General features: G+C 39.0%; 1 long non-coding RNA gene across 9 annotated transcripts in view; it reads right to left on the bottom strand.

Annotated features, from left to right (window-relative positions):
• Positions 1-4685: 4685 nt before the first annotated feature.
• The window catches only part of LOC120757144 (uncharacterized), a 150368-nt gene continuing 141261 nt past the window's right edge, over positions 4686-13792 (bottom strand). For 8 of the 9 annotated variants that reach the window (XR_009208192.1, XR_009208194.1, XR_005702378.2 and 5 more), the window contains one exon: positions 5517-6313. This is a non-coding gene — a long non-coding RNA (uncharacterized LOC120757144). Of the gene's footprint in view, positions 4872-5516; positions 6314-13792 lie in introns of those variants that run through there. The other variant, XR_009208191.1, reaches the window with a different exon arrangement.

Consider the following 13792-nt stretch of genomic DNA (forward strand, 5'->3'; position numbering starts at 1 on the left):
GAACAGAAGAATGAAAGGAAGAGAAAGGTCATTACCCCACTGCAGATGGGTCAAAATTAATTTTGCTGCCCAGAGAAGTTTACAACTTGAATTCTTTGATGGCCCTTTAAGGAAAATAAAAGTAGTTATTAACAGAAGCACACGTGCACTCACACACACAGGGACATATGTATATTTGAGATGAATCATGTGTATGGATATCATATATATGTATGAGATGGAATTTAGTGATATCAATAAATAAATTCTTGATATCAACTAATGATATATTTTGCTTGCCTTGTTTTCAGGGTGTGACTCTACCCCAGTTCCTATAAAGTTCTTACAGATGCAACTTCCATTAAAAACAGTGGAGACAAAAAGGAAAAGATAGAGTAGAGGAAACAGTAACATATTTTCTTTGCAATATGCAAACTTAGCTAGAAAAAAAGCCCAACACTACACCTCACTTGAAGCCAGGTTTTTTAAATGTAACTGCAAAATACCAAATGCAAAGTCCAGACTGTTCAGTAAATCACCTCCAGCCCCTGACAATCAGAGAGCAAGCAGAGCAGGAAGCAAACAGCAAGAGGCTTCTTTGTTCACAGACCCAAATGCTTCCTCGCCACTGCTCATCTCACATCGCTCTGCTTTCTCCTTCACTCTCTTTGCTCTCTCCCAGAGCAGCACCAGCAGTGATTCTGCAGAAAACAATATGGGTTTTCATTCTTGTCTCTCGCTGCCCATGGCCCAGCTACTCACAGGCATGGTCCTGTCAAACTGCCCAGAAAAATCCTTCCATACAAATAACTAAGCTTCTCTCTGACCTGCTGTGTGGCTTTGCTTTTGCATCCCCAATAAATTCAGGGTGCTTTTACTCTAAATGTGACTTTTCTTATATCTTCTATTCACTCTTCATTGTCAGGTAGCTGTCAGAGGCTGCTTTCTTTAAAATCACTGTTCAAACAGTGGTGCATGAGAAGAATAAAACTCCTTGCAGGTGTGTTTAGTAACAGACTGAAAGCAGATCTTAGGACAGAAAAATATGTAAAAGGACAGAGTTTATGAAATCTAATTAAAAAAACAAACCTGCATTTTAAAATGTTTTGTGCCATGGGCCTCAGAAAGAATCAAGTGCTAACATTTTCAAAGGCTCCAAATTTTAATTTTTAAAATACTAGTGGAAACATATATGATTTTTGACCTCTTAACTGGAAGGGTATAAAATATGGCTTAACTTACTTAAAAGGCAGTTTATTTAATCTTGTTAAAAGGCACCAGTGGCAGCATTTCACTGAGCTGCTCTGCAGCTGGGAGCCAAGAAGGACTGTGCCTTAATTCCTGAGTTTCTCCTGAGCTTTCTCTAATTCCTGCCTGAGTTTACTGGTGGACCAGTAAAAAGGAGGGAGACATGTGGATTTTTGTTGGACCTCACATAATTCCTGACTTCAGAGAGCTTCCACTGGATTTGAGTTCAGAGGCTTGCAAGGGTCAAGGGAGAAATTTGCCCAAAAGAGTTGGCCTGTAAGTAGTTGACAAACAAAAATACCTGAAAAGAAGTTCTGTAATTTCAGAGTAGGTAGGGGATAAAATAAGTCAGAATAACTGGACTAAGTGAAGAGAAACAGAATTTTGTCAAAAGACCACAGGTGAACAAGGGTAATTATTTAGTGTCTATATACTTGGAACCAAACCAATCAAATAATCTGAAGCAAAAAATGCCTATGTGTAAAGAAGCAAAGAATAAAATAGCAGCTGCAAAAATCACTACAGTGTGGACTCCTTCATGAAAATGATTACTATCATGATGCTAATATATATGTAACAGACAGGAACAATTTGTGCATTTGCAGTAGAGCAAAACAGATGGGAACTTTCTTTTCCCTGCTTCAGCAACATTAAAATAATTACTTATAATAATCATGTTTACCAACCTTAATGCATGCACAGTATATCAAATATTGCTCTGTCTCATTGTGAGACTGTCTACCCTTCCTTCTTCCTGCGTCTCATCCAGCCCAGACTTTCTTCTCTGCCCTAGCCCACAACTACTGCTGCTTTACTACCAGCAAGGCTCCGGCACATCCTGACCCCAGGATTTTACTATGGAAATTTTTCTCATTCCTATCTGTCTGGCGTTTCCTTGTCTCTTTGAGCTCATCTTTATCATAGTCCCACTGTGACAGTCCCCTATCTACAGGAAGTCCAATTTCTACAACTACACCAACTTGTTAGTGATTACTGACCTGAACTCAGACTAGATCTGCCATTTGTGAAGTTTCCCTCAATGTTTTGTTCTGTCAGCATCCATTTCCTCCACTGATTTCACCGTTCATTTGACTTTCTGTGCCACTGCCCTCATGCACAGAACCCCTTGACAGCTTACAAAGAGAGGCCTTTTTTCCACACCACCATAACTTGCAGACTCTCCTACTACCTCATTCCTCGAGGGACTTCCAAACATAGCAGGCATCTGACTTCCCTAATTGCCCTGTCATAGAAAAAGAAAAAGCGAACGCTTTTCAAACTGCTCATAACATTACCATCGAGGGAAGTAGTCAAGTTCCTATTGTCTGAATTGTTTAAACCAGACAGTACAAAGCATCACGCCACACACATGGGGAAAACCCAATATTCACAAGGGACTAAACCTGGCAACCTAAAAGGTGTTTTCTGTCTCCACTTTTTGTGATATCCTGAAGTGCTTTCCTGCACTAAGGTAGAAATTGGCACTTAGAGGTGAACCTTTCTTCCAGTATAAATAATGGCTCTAGGTTCCTTCATGCAACTTTACTTCCTTGCCTTAGGTCTGCATCTGCAAGTGCCAGTTCAATTATCCTTAGTGATTTTATTAGTTATTCCTCTACTACCTGTGAAAGATCTTCTTTTGTTTCCTGCTCAGGGGAGTGATTTAACAGAGTAAAATCCCATCTCTGAGGCCACCTTTAAGAAACTGGTCTCTCCAAACTATGCACTGAATGTCACAGTGCTGGTCACCTCTCGGTCTGTGTTCTGCCTTCTTTGCCAAATGCCGAAGAGTTGGCACGCCTCCATGAGTGGAGACAGGACAGCACTGTGGGGAAGGCACGGGGAGCGTGCACATTTGTGTACCACATGGGAACGTAGATGCCTAAGGAAACGCAGAGGAGGAGAATGAGCAAAGTCAAGATCCGTAACCAAGCAGTACCTTTTTTCCCCACGGAGCCGGAGTGCAGGAGGAATGCCTCCAGGGTCTCTTGGCTCCACAGCCCCTCTTTGACCAGATGGGTGCTTTCTTCACACATGCAAACCTTCAGGGTTTAGCTGAAGTACTCACCCTGTGACCAGAAATGGGTTAGACCTGAACTGTAACTCCTACAATTAGCCCTCACAGCCTTCATTTTATTGTATTAAACCCTAATATTTACATTTGTATTTGACTCAACCACTTTGCACGCTCTTCTGTTCATTTGTGCACCAATTTTAGATTTTTCTCTCAGGTAGTTAAGGAGTTTCAGCTGCTGGTAGAAAGAAACAAACCAAAAAGCCAGTGAACATGCCAAGGGGAGAGCAGGGCTAATATCCTGTAGCTTTTATACATCTACTGAGGCTCTGTGTAAATTGTAAGGCCTCTTGTTTTACTGCACACTGTTGGCATAGCCGAAGCAGGAGTCTTGTAATGTCAGCCAAGAAGACTCACACACAGTCACCGAAGCCCCAGGAAGAAAAGAATTAACAGCCTTCAAAAGTGGAAAAGTTTTAAAAAGAGATATTTAAAAGGTTTGACTTGCAGCCAAATGTTAAACAGTAAATACAAGTTTTAAGTGTCTTAACGATTGAGATGAAGTATCATAATTCAGCAGCATGGAATGGGACCTCTTACTGGGAGAAGCTAAAGAAGAAAAATGAACCAGCACAAAAGGAACCCCCTCTAGGGAAGATCTCACACATTTGGGTCTGGAGTCTAGTTAGAGTAGGCCAAAACCTGATACTTTTATCTCCGACCTTTGACCCCGACATCTGGAAACTTAGTTTGAGTCAAACAGAAGGAAGTTTTCTTTTCTATTTCAAATACTTTATAGAAAGAAAACTTCAAGTATCTACAATCAAGTCTGTTAGTACAAACTACTTCTATTTGTGCACTTGTAGTGAACTCTAAAATATGGAACATTTGTGCAGGAAATGCATGCGTCAGAACTTTTGGAAAAAGAGAGTAACTTGGTGAAACTGGCACATTGTTCGATGCTTGTATGGGATCCAGATAACAGCCCAGATAAACATCTCCAAGGGGGTGCTGAAGAGTATAAAAGGTCCAGTTCCTTTGATGTTCTTAGATGTTCTCATTTAATAGCTATCAGCCCTGGTGCCAGAAATAACAACATGTTTAAACATTCTGTATCAAAACACAAATTAAATTCATTTAGCGTAACTTGTTTCCAAAGTTAATTTTCATCTTTAGCTGGAACACTAAGTGTGATGTAACTCATGTTCGTCCTGGCAGTTATTTTCATCATTATCTTTATTACTCATTTAAGAGACTTTTTTTTTTTTTTTTTTTTTTTTTTTTTTTTTTTTTTTTTTTTTTTTTTTTTTAAACAGAGGGATTAATGAATTTAGACTGCACATTATAACATCAAAAGCTTTGGTTTCAAATAAGCCCATCTGAGCTACAGGAGATTTTCTCCCCTTATATGAAGCTAAACAGCAACTTCAAAAACATATCTCAGTTATAGCATTATTTTCTAGTTGAGTGAAGTCATGGGTTTTATGTCAACCTGTTATATTTGCATATAATAAATGACTACTTATTTGTATTGTCCAAGTGACTCCTTTGACTCCTTTAACCCACAATCTGTTCAAAAGTCAGATGCTTTCCACAGATACCAGCTCTCTCCTCAGGAGGATTTCTCATCCTGTGAAAGAACAAAAATAATAATAAAAGGACCTCTTTTTCAGGATTCAAACAATTGTTTGAGATCAGATGATCAGAAGGGGGGAAGACACATGCCAGCATTTTAACATCATGTTGTTCAGGCCAATAAAAATAAAATAGGAAATAAAGAGCGCAATACATAACTGTTAGCAGAAGTATTTCTTCCCCAACATGTTACTTTTGATCACTAAGCCTTCTGTTTTCAAGTGAATTTTTTTTTCACCCAGTATTGAATAACAACAAACTCTCATAGGATGAGCATATAGAGGTCTCAAAAATAAACCTGACTTTATAATTGAAGGCAGAAATATGCAGAATTTTCTGTTTAATAGTGCTCTCTAGTATACCTGAAGTCCCTCATAAGTTATTCTACAAGAAAAATAGAATATTGCTTACCATGCTAGCTGAATTACTTTATTTTTACTAATTAGTACTAAGTTATTCCATGCAAAATATTCTCCTGATTATTTTCAGTGATTATAGGGAGGTTTGCAGCACTGCTTTTTAAAGAGAGTAATGTTTGAGTTAGAGGTCCTGTCTCTGCTTTTTCCCATATGGACAAAATATCTCTCACATCAATGGAAGATACAGGCCTCAGCTAAGGAAATTATTTTTGAAGCATCACTTTTTATTGTGCTGAGAATTTCACTGTGCTTGAAGGGATTCAGGCAGTAGGAAGCAGTAATACACATCTGCAGTCAAAACCAAGGTACTGTCTCTGAGACTGTTTCAAATTCACTGATGTATCTTGGAGTTACTGTGGATAAACACCACAAAATACCACAGATTTTAGAAAAGACCAGACTCCTCTTTGGAAGAAAGTACATGAATAATTGTTTCTAGTCTAGAAAAGGCACCCTTGCAGGGAACAAGTGGAAATACCCTCTGTCATTTTGAACTACAAAATCAGAGGAGTTCTGCTCCACATTTTTTTACTCAAGACTGCATGAAACACATTTACAGTGGCTGAGACTTCCATCATTCTCCCAAAATCACCTCCCATACCAGAACATCCAATAGCACTGTATGAAATGCTCCTAATGATTTCCTTCTTGGTCTCAACCTGCCCTCCATGATCTCTCTCATCATGTGCAGCTGTCCACTGCCCTCTTACAGCTCCATTTTCCATAAAGGTGGCCAAAAAGAAGAAAGCACACAGTCACTAAAATGGGCACTTTGGCAACACAGCCACTCCACCCCAGTTAATATTTACATTACAGAAGAGTAAAAAAGTCTTATCTTTGGGTACATCATCTCAGGTAGCAGACTGCTTCTTCTCTCCTCGTATCTTCTGGTCCTCAGAAAAGGCCGTCCTGTGGAGGGTGTGCTCCATGTGAGTGGGTGTGCTCCCCAACCAGCGGCGCATTTCCATAGCTCGGGCTGACATGGCATTTGGCTCATCATCTTTAGGTGACTTGGGCTCTAGGAGGAAAGCCATACTACTCAGGTTAAAAGTTTTAGTCTAATAGAACAGCACTCACATTTTCTTCGCTGAAACCCAGAGCTGTGGCAGATGATAATTTCCAGGTTTACAGGTAGGGCTGTAACTATTGATATTCATATTACCTAGACCTCTTTCCAATCTTTACAATGAATTCTTTTCAAGTCTTACATTGGCATGCTCCAATCACACAGTGCACTAGAAGATTTAAGGTCAGATGGCCTTTTTGTCAGTGATTGATCCCTCGATCCTGTCACACAAAGCAATGTGAGTGGCTCAGTTGGCAAAGTTTTATTTTATATGTAAATTCTGGAGGGAAAAGAAGAAGTTAATACAGAAATCAAGGCAACCAAGGAGAAAAACACAGAAATTATTTGATGTTTTTATATGATATTTGATAACTTGATAGAAATTGATAAACTGACATTAATACACTGATATTTTAGCATTGAGAAAACCTAGAAAATATTATGTAGAGAGATTTGATTATTTTGTTTCTTCATTGTCCAAAACCAAATAAATAGCAGAAGTGCCAAGGCAGATGGGTTTTTCAGTTCTCTAGATTTTCTTATGTCTTAACCCTACAGTACAGCCAGGGACGTATTCTCCCTTTGAAGCCCAGACCTAGCATTAACATTTATAGGAGTTATACACACATCAAAAGAAAAAACTACATTAAGCAATTTATAATCTGAATATTTTTTCTCTGACCGGTGCAATTGCAAGATTTATCTAAAGGAAACTGCAAAAATTTCTCATGTTATTTCTGCTGCTGAGTATCTGTATGGTGGGGGAAAGAGAGGAGCTAGAGAGCCAGAAGGAGAGAGAGAGGGGGGCAGAAAGAGGGTGAGAAGGAGGAGAAAGGGAAACACACCTCTGAGATTTGAAAACTATTTAGAACAGTTTCCATTCTTCTTGGTATGTTTTCCTTAGCCTTTGAGGGACCCAAAACATATTTGCATATATTTAGAACTGTATGTAGAAGTGTTTCCCTTCCCTACAAGATATTTTCATTTTTTTTCCTCATTTAAGGAATGTGTACATGGCACAAGTTCACAATGTTTAAACCCTTTCTACATAATGCCATGAAGTAACTTGTACTCCCTCCCTTTTTCAGTGTCTTCTGATCCAACAAATTAATGTGTGTTCCCATCACTATTTTGTGATTAAACCCCCTTGATCTTTACATGCACAAAGGGATTCCTTGGTCAAACTTTCCTGCTCGAGAGGGCTGATTAAAGGAGTCCCTTATTCTGATCCATTCTATGCCTTTCCAGTTTAATATCTTACAGAAATAACCACTTCCTTTTCCTTGCTTCTTCCTTGGTTATTTTTAATAGATTTTGCCCATACATATTCTCTTTTATCTGATGTGTAAATTTAAATTCAGCAAAAAAAGTAAACTTCAGCTCTTCCTTTAGAGGAGTAAGGTGCTTCTGTGACCATTTAACAACTTTTATAATGAATTCATATTAAATTTATTCTTGGCCATAGGGCCAAAAATCCCTGGTGAGAATCTTTTCAATCCCAGCTTTGGATTAATAGGGTCAGTGAACAGAGGTGCTTTAAGAAAATATTCTGGGATTTACAAGTAAATGTTTTTCAATGATACCACGTTTCTTTGAAAAAAATGCACTTGCTGTTATTTGAGACAAGACTTGCAAATCTGAGACCACGATTATATGTGAGTTTTCAGTACTGCAAGGGACCTTGGTTCTCTTCTCCATCTGTAAACCACATCTAACCAGCCCACACTCAGACCACCAGCTGGTATTAGGTTTTTATGCATTTGCAGTGCCAAACGCCACAATTCTCTGTTCCATTTCTCACTGTATTATTTAGTCCCTCAAGCGGGGCTTTATTTCATGAGCTGTAGAGTAAATTAGCCCCAACAAAGCATTGGAATGCTGTGGCTGGGGTGATGTGGTTCCTGATTGACAGCTGGCTGGGGTACCTCCACATTTTCCTGGAATCTGCAACATGGGCCCTACTTTAGGCCATAGATTCATGCAAGAGATCTTTCCTATAAAAGATCTTACCTGTTACCACCTAGATTTAGAAAAAATGAGATCTAATGCATGGTCATTTGAACATTTTGGTACTGGAGATGTTTTCTATAACTGTTTCTGGCTGTGAAATATTATTTTTCCATCAAGTTGAAAACAGCAGCTAGCCAAAGTATAGCAAATGAGGTGTTTACTCAAAAGATGACTGATGTTCACATGAGGTTTGCTGATCTCTTAAGAAAAAGTGACAAAAGATTAAGTAAGCAGGCTGTCAGACAGATATGCAGGGATCTGTTTGCATTACAGAATCACTACATAAAAATATAAGGATTTCCTTGTCAAAACTTTGCAAAGCCAAGATAAGAAGTTAGCATATACAAGCCAGTTAATAAAACAAAATTACAAAAGTAGTTGTTGGCATACTGGTTGCTATTTGGGTGCTGGTGATCAGATTCTATGAAATAAAAAAGATTTTTACATGTAAGTTAAAACATTTATTACAGGTGCTTAATCATGAAATCCGCTTAATCGGGACATTTCCCAAGGAACCAAATTAAGCCTAATGATACTTAATGGCAAGGACTGCTGCTTAATTGGGGTGGTAATTCCAGTTAATTGGGATTCCTGCAGGTGAGTAAATGGCACTCAAATAGAAATACTGTATCTGGCCTTCGTGATGTTCCAGTATTGGTGGTGCTTTGTCTTCCCTCAAACAGCCTCTCCTGCCACTGGATCAGCAAAGCCAAATTACTTCTGAGATTCCATTTTGGTCCTTTCAAGCATTGCTTAAAGTTACAATCACTTTCTCTGGGCTGGGAATACAAGAAAACTGCTTCGAAGTCTAGTAATTCTGAATTAATGGATTTATTTGCATTTCACCAGAATTTTTGAAAGATCACACTCAGTCCCTTGCCTGACCAAGGAGAAGCTTTTTAATAAATCTTCAGACATCATGGAGATGCCACAAAGACATTCAAAAACTGTTGGTTGCAACTTCCACTGCAGAACAGCATGTCCTAATTAGAAAGGTTTCTGCTCTGGCTTACGAGAATAAATATCCAACTACCAAACACCTCCCTAGCATACATCTTTTCTTCAATACTAGGAAAGACATGCACTGTCATGGCACACTGCTCAAGGTTTATTTTAGTCCTTCACACACACACAGAGTTGCATGCTAAAATACTTGGAAATATTTTTTTTTACCATCATTAAAATATGTTTAAATATTATTCAGGCTTTTACACAGCACCAGAGACCCTGAAAATGAGAGCTGATAATGGCATTCAGCTTATTAGAAAGATCAGTTTTCATCATTACTTGTTGAGGTGCTCATGCTCTCTGGAGAAGGCGGCACTCAGCACTCCGTGTGCTGCACCGTCGCTCGCTGAGATGGAAGGCAGGAAAGCTGCCAGTTCTTGGGAGAGAGGGCTGTGCCTGCAGCTACCTGGGAAGAGACACTGTTCTCTGTAGGTCTTCAAAAGCACAGCAGAGTGGCCTGACTCCAGAGCTACTGCCTCTCACAAGTCCACAAGAGGCTCCGCAGCTCCTAGGCTGTCTTAGGAATCTCGGGGAGAGAGGAAATCTTACTTGCTCTAGTCCCTGCAAAACCCAGACTGCCACTGAGCCTGCTGCTCAGTGCCGCCCAGCCCTGCCAAGCCAGGGCTGCTGGCTGGAAGGAGAAGATCCCACCAGTCGACTGAGAGAGGTGGTTGCAAGATTCAGACTGCTGGAAAACAGCATCCCCAGGTGAGTTCAGGTTTAATTGGAGCCAGGAGATCCCCAGACAACAGACTTGGGCTTTTCAGAGTGGCACATTCCCCTTTGTGAGCTTGAGGGGGACTGCTGCAGCTCCAGCAGGGCTGACATGCAAGAACAACCTATTACCATGAGCTGGGACCCCCACAGCCCCCATTTCATACAAAAATCAGGATTGCACCTCTGTCAGAATCAGCAGCTCCTGACTCCTGGCTCCTGCTGAGATCAAAACCATACCTGATTTTTCCCCCTCTACTTCAAGCAGTGGTTCATTTTCTCAAAACCTTTCACAACAGAGGTGCTCTGAACAGAAAAGGAAACATTCTGAAAATACTTTGCAGGGCTGATTTTTCTATTAGCACAGTGTACCCAGCCCTAAGGATTAGTACATTCCACAGCTCCCGTGGGTGAACGCCAGCAGGAGCTCAGTTTGTACAGCTAGGGAATAGTACCTCTGCACATATTTCCCTGAGCCTCTATGAATCTCCTTCATCCCAAACCAATACACAATATCTGATTTTGATTCCTCTTTACATTGGAGAGCTTCACAATGAGACATCAGACTCATAGAGAAATACTCTGCAATAAAAGCATCAAAGTCAGATTTTACATGTGCTATGCTTTGTGTTCTTAAGACATCTATAACCTGCAGATACATTTGAAGTTCTAACAATCAGCACTTGCAAAAGGAGAACAAGAATGATAACCTCAGAACTAAAACAATTTGATCTTTCTTGTGGAGCTGTTTAAATGCTGCAGTTAAAGCACAATGACATTCTCAGGTGAAGTACGACAAAAGTTTTTCTCCATCACATAATTTTCATGTCACTACAGATAAACTAAAATAAAGGACAATTAAATGACTGGGCCAAAATTAGGAAGGATGTCTGTTGATCTACTGCTAAAAGGTCTTTCTTCAGTGCAACACATAAAATCTGTACTGTAACAATTAACCTAGCTCTTAATTTATACCTAGTCATGTGTACTGCGTCAAATGAGCAAGAGGACAGTTACAAAATAGTGAATACACTCAGGGAAATCTAAATGGAAGCTATACTTCATGCTGATCTCACACTTGAATTTACAGATTCTTCCCAAAGCTTATCATAAAATATTCACAGAACTAGAAGAATATCAGTGTTAGTAAATTATTCACAGCCAAACCTTATCTTGAAGTAGCAGCTTTTTCTCTTCTTCAGAGCATCCACGCACAGAAAATGAGTCGCTGTGTAAAGCAAAGATTCATCTTACACATGGGACTACCTTTGATGCAGGATTTGACCAAAAATATTGCCCTACGTTTCCTGTGCACTGGCAGAAGTCAGAGGTTTGCCAGCAAGGTCCCCATCAGAAGCAGAATAGCAGCAGCTGAGATAACATCAATAAACAGCTAAAACAGTGGAAACAGAATGCTTTTTCTATTTGGAATTCCTGTTCAAAATTTAAAATTGTTTTCTACTGGTTCCTGTATGCTGCCAGTTCCAAGCCAAAGAAAGATAATCAGGATTACTTATCCTCAAGAAATGCTACTCTAGCAAGAAGAACTTGCATAGATTGGGAGAGCCCACCAGGAATTAGCTAAGGGATTTAAATGGACTCTACAGCAATTTTCACTGTTTAAGGGGAAGAAATTATATGAGTTTAAATAAGTAAAATGTACAATATTAATCATCATCATCATGAAAAAAGTTGAAGTGTCAGAAAAAAATCTGTAACAGAAGATTAATGAGAACAACAAAAGAAAAAGGAGAAAATAAGAAAATAAACAATTATTAGAAAAGTCAAAGTTGTTAGTATTAGAAATTAATTATTGCAATGAAATACAAGGGCTCAAAAATGATTGAGTCAGCTGGTGATCAAAAACGTAAATGAATATTAAAATAATGAAGGACAATAAGTCAAGGTGAACTAACTGAAAATCAAGCCAGAATGATTTTAAGGCATTAGTAATGAAGAGAAGGGACAACTCCTGAGCAGGTAGAAATCCACCAGAGCTATGCTGATTTAGACCAGCTAAAGTGGTGTCTATGTGCTGTCTTTAAACAGAAAAACCTCACCTCTCACTCCTGGACCTGAACTGGAAGAAAGAAAAAGTGGCAGTCGCCCAGATGAAACTCTGCCAGAAGTACAGCATGCTAAAACTTTTCAGACAAATAATTTATTCACTCAGAAAAGCAGTCAGGTCTGCCATACCTATCTGCCAACTTGGACCTAACTCACCAGGCAACACTGGTCAAAAAAATTAAATCCAGAACACGTGCAATTCTGAAACATTTTATTTCAGTGTTTCTGAAAGCATTATTGAGTTTTTCATACAATTTATACAGTTTAAAATACTGACAAAAATTAATATCAGAAAGATGTTAAAAATCTATTTCAGGTTGGAAAAATGTTTCACTTGAGCTAAAATAATTTGGGGGAGTTCATTTTGTTCAGAAAATTGAAAATCCATTCTTTTCACAGCGCTGTAGCTTAGACTATTTATAAGGACTCATATTTGCTCTAATCTCAGAAGCATCTAAAATACCATCAAAACCTATATATTTCCAGTGTGTACAAATGATTACCCTTTAAACAATGCAATATGCATAAATGGAAAACCTTACTCCAGCAAAGATGTGTATTTATTTCAGGAACTTGAGTTCTTAAACAAATGAAAGATTTTCTGATGTGAACCATGAATAAACTTAGCATAAGATACCTCTACATATTGAGATACTTAGAAATGTAGACAAAATTATTACTGAAAAGTATTTTGCAAATTATAAAGCACAAAATTGACATGATATCACTTATGAATTTATTTGAATTTTTGAATTTATTACTTACATCATACCACATAGTAATTCAGTTAAGGAATGTCTTTTCTAATTGGCAACACTACCAGAGTGGAAGACTTAATTTTATTCAAAGGCTTCAAACAAGAACGGAATTAAAGCTGGCCATGGCTTTCCATAGGTACTTACCTAAAGATTTTGACAAGCTTCTCCAAAACACAGCAATTACCTAATACAGGGCAAGCATAGGATTCTAAACTGCTGTTCCCTTAGAGTCTGAAATACAAAACTGTGCAAGAGACTCATCTGGACACAGAAAGGAGTTTTAGACAGTAGAGAAATTGTGTGAGAATAAAAATATGGACACTAGCTTTCCTGAGAGGAAGAAGGCCAGCAGCACAGAATGAGACAAGTGTATTTTCTGTGTTCTATACAGTACTTCTCTTCTCAAGCCCCCTGGTGAGCATGGTGAGCAATACCATTGACACCCAGAGCTGTAGATCCATATGAAACCTGGTGCGACTCACTAGAGATCTTGCCTCCAGTCCCTGACAGCAAGAATCAAGCCCCTCTATCACTAACACGATCTAAGTCCTCAGCTACCACCTGACACCTTCACAATCAATTTTGCCAGCTCCTTGCTGAAAGTGTGCCAGGTTGTTCTAACAATATCTCAGATCAAACTTTGCCTTGACTCAGTTGCAGCCCCAGGGAAAGGTGTCCCAACAGAGAGCCTAAAGCAGGGACTCAACAAACCTAGACTCCCTTCTCACTACTAACTACTTTACTGTGTGTTCCTGTACTTTCACCACTGATATGTCTTGTTTTTCAAAAGAAAATTCATTAAATGCTTATAAAGAATTCTGGGGTTCTCTGAGGGAAATCGTTACCGACATTCAATATTATTAGAAATAGCATG

Source organism: Hirundo rustica, chromosome 10 (assembly GCF_015227805.2).
Source record: "Hirundo rustica isolate bHirRus1 chromosome 10, bHirRus1.pri.v3, whole genome shotgun sequence".
NCBI classification, from domain to species: domain Eukaryota; kingdom Metazoa; phylum Chordata; class Aves; order Passeriformes; family Hirundinidae; genus Hirundo; species Hirundo rustica.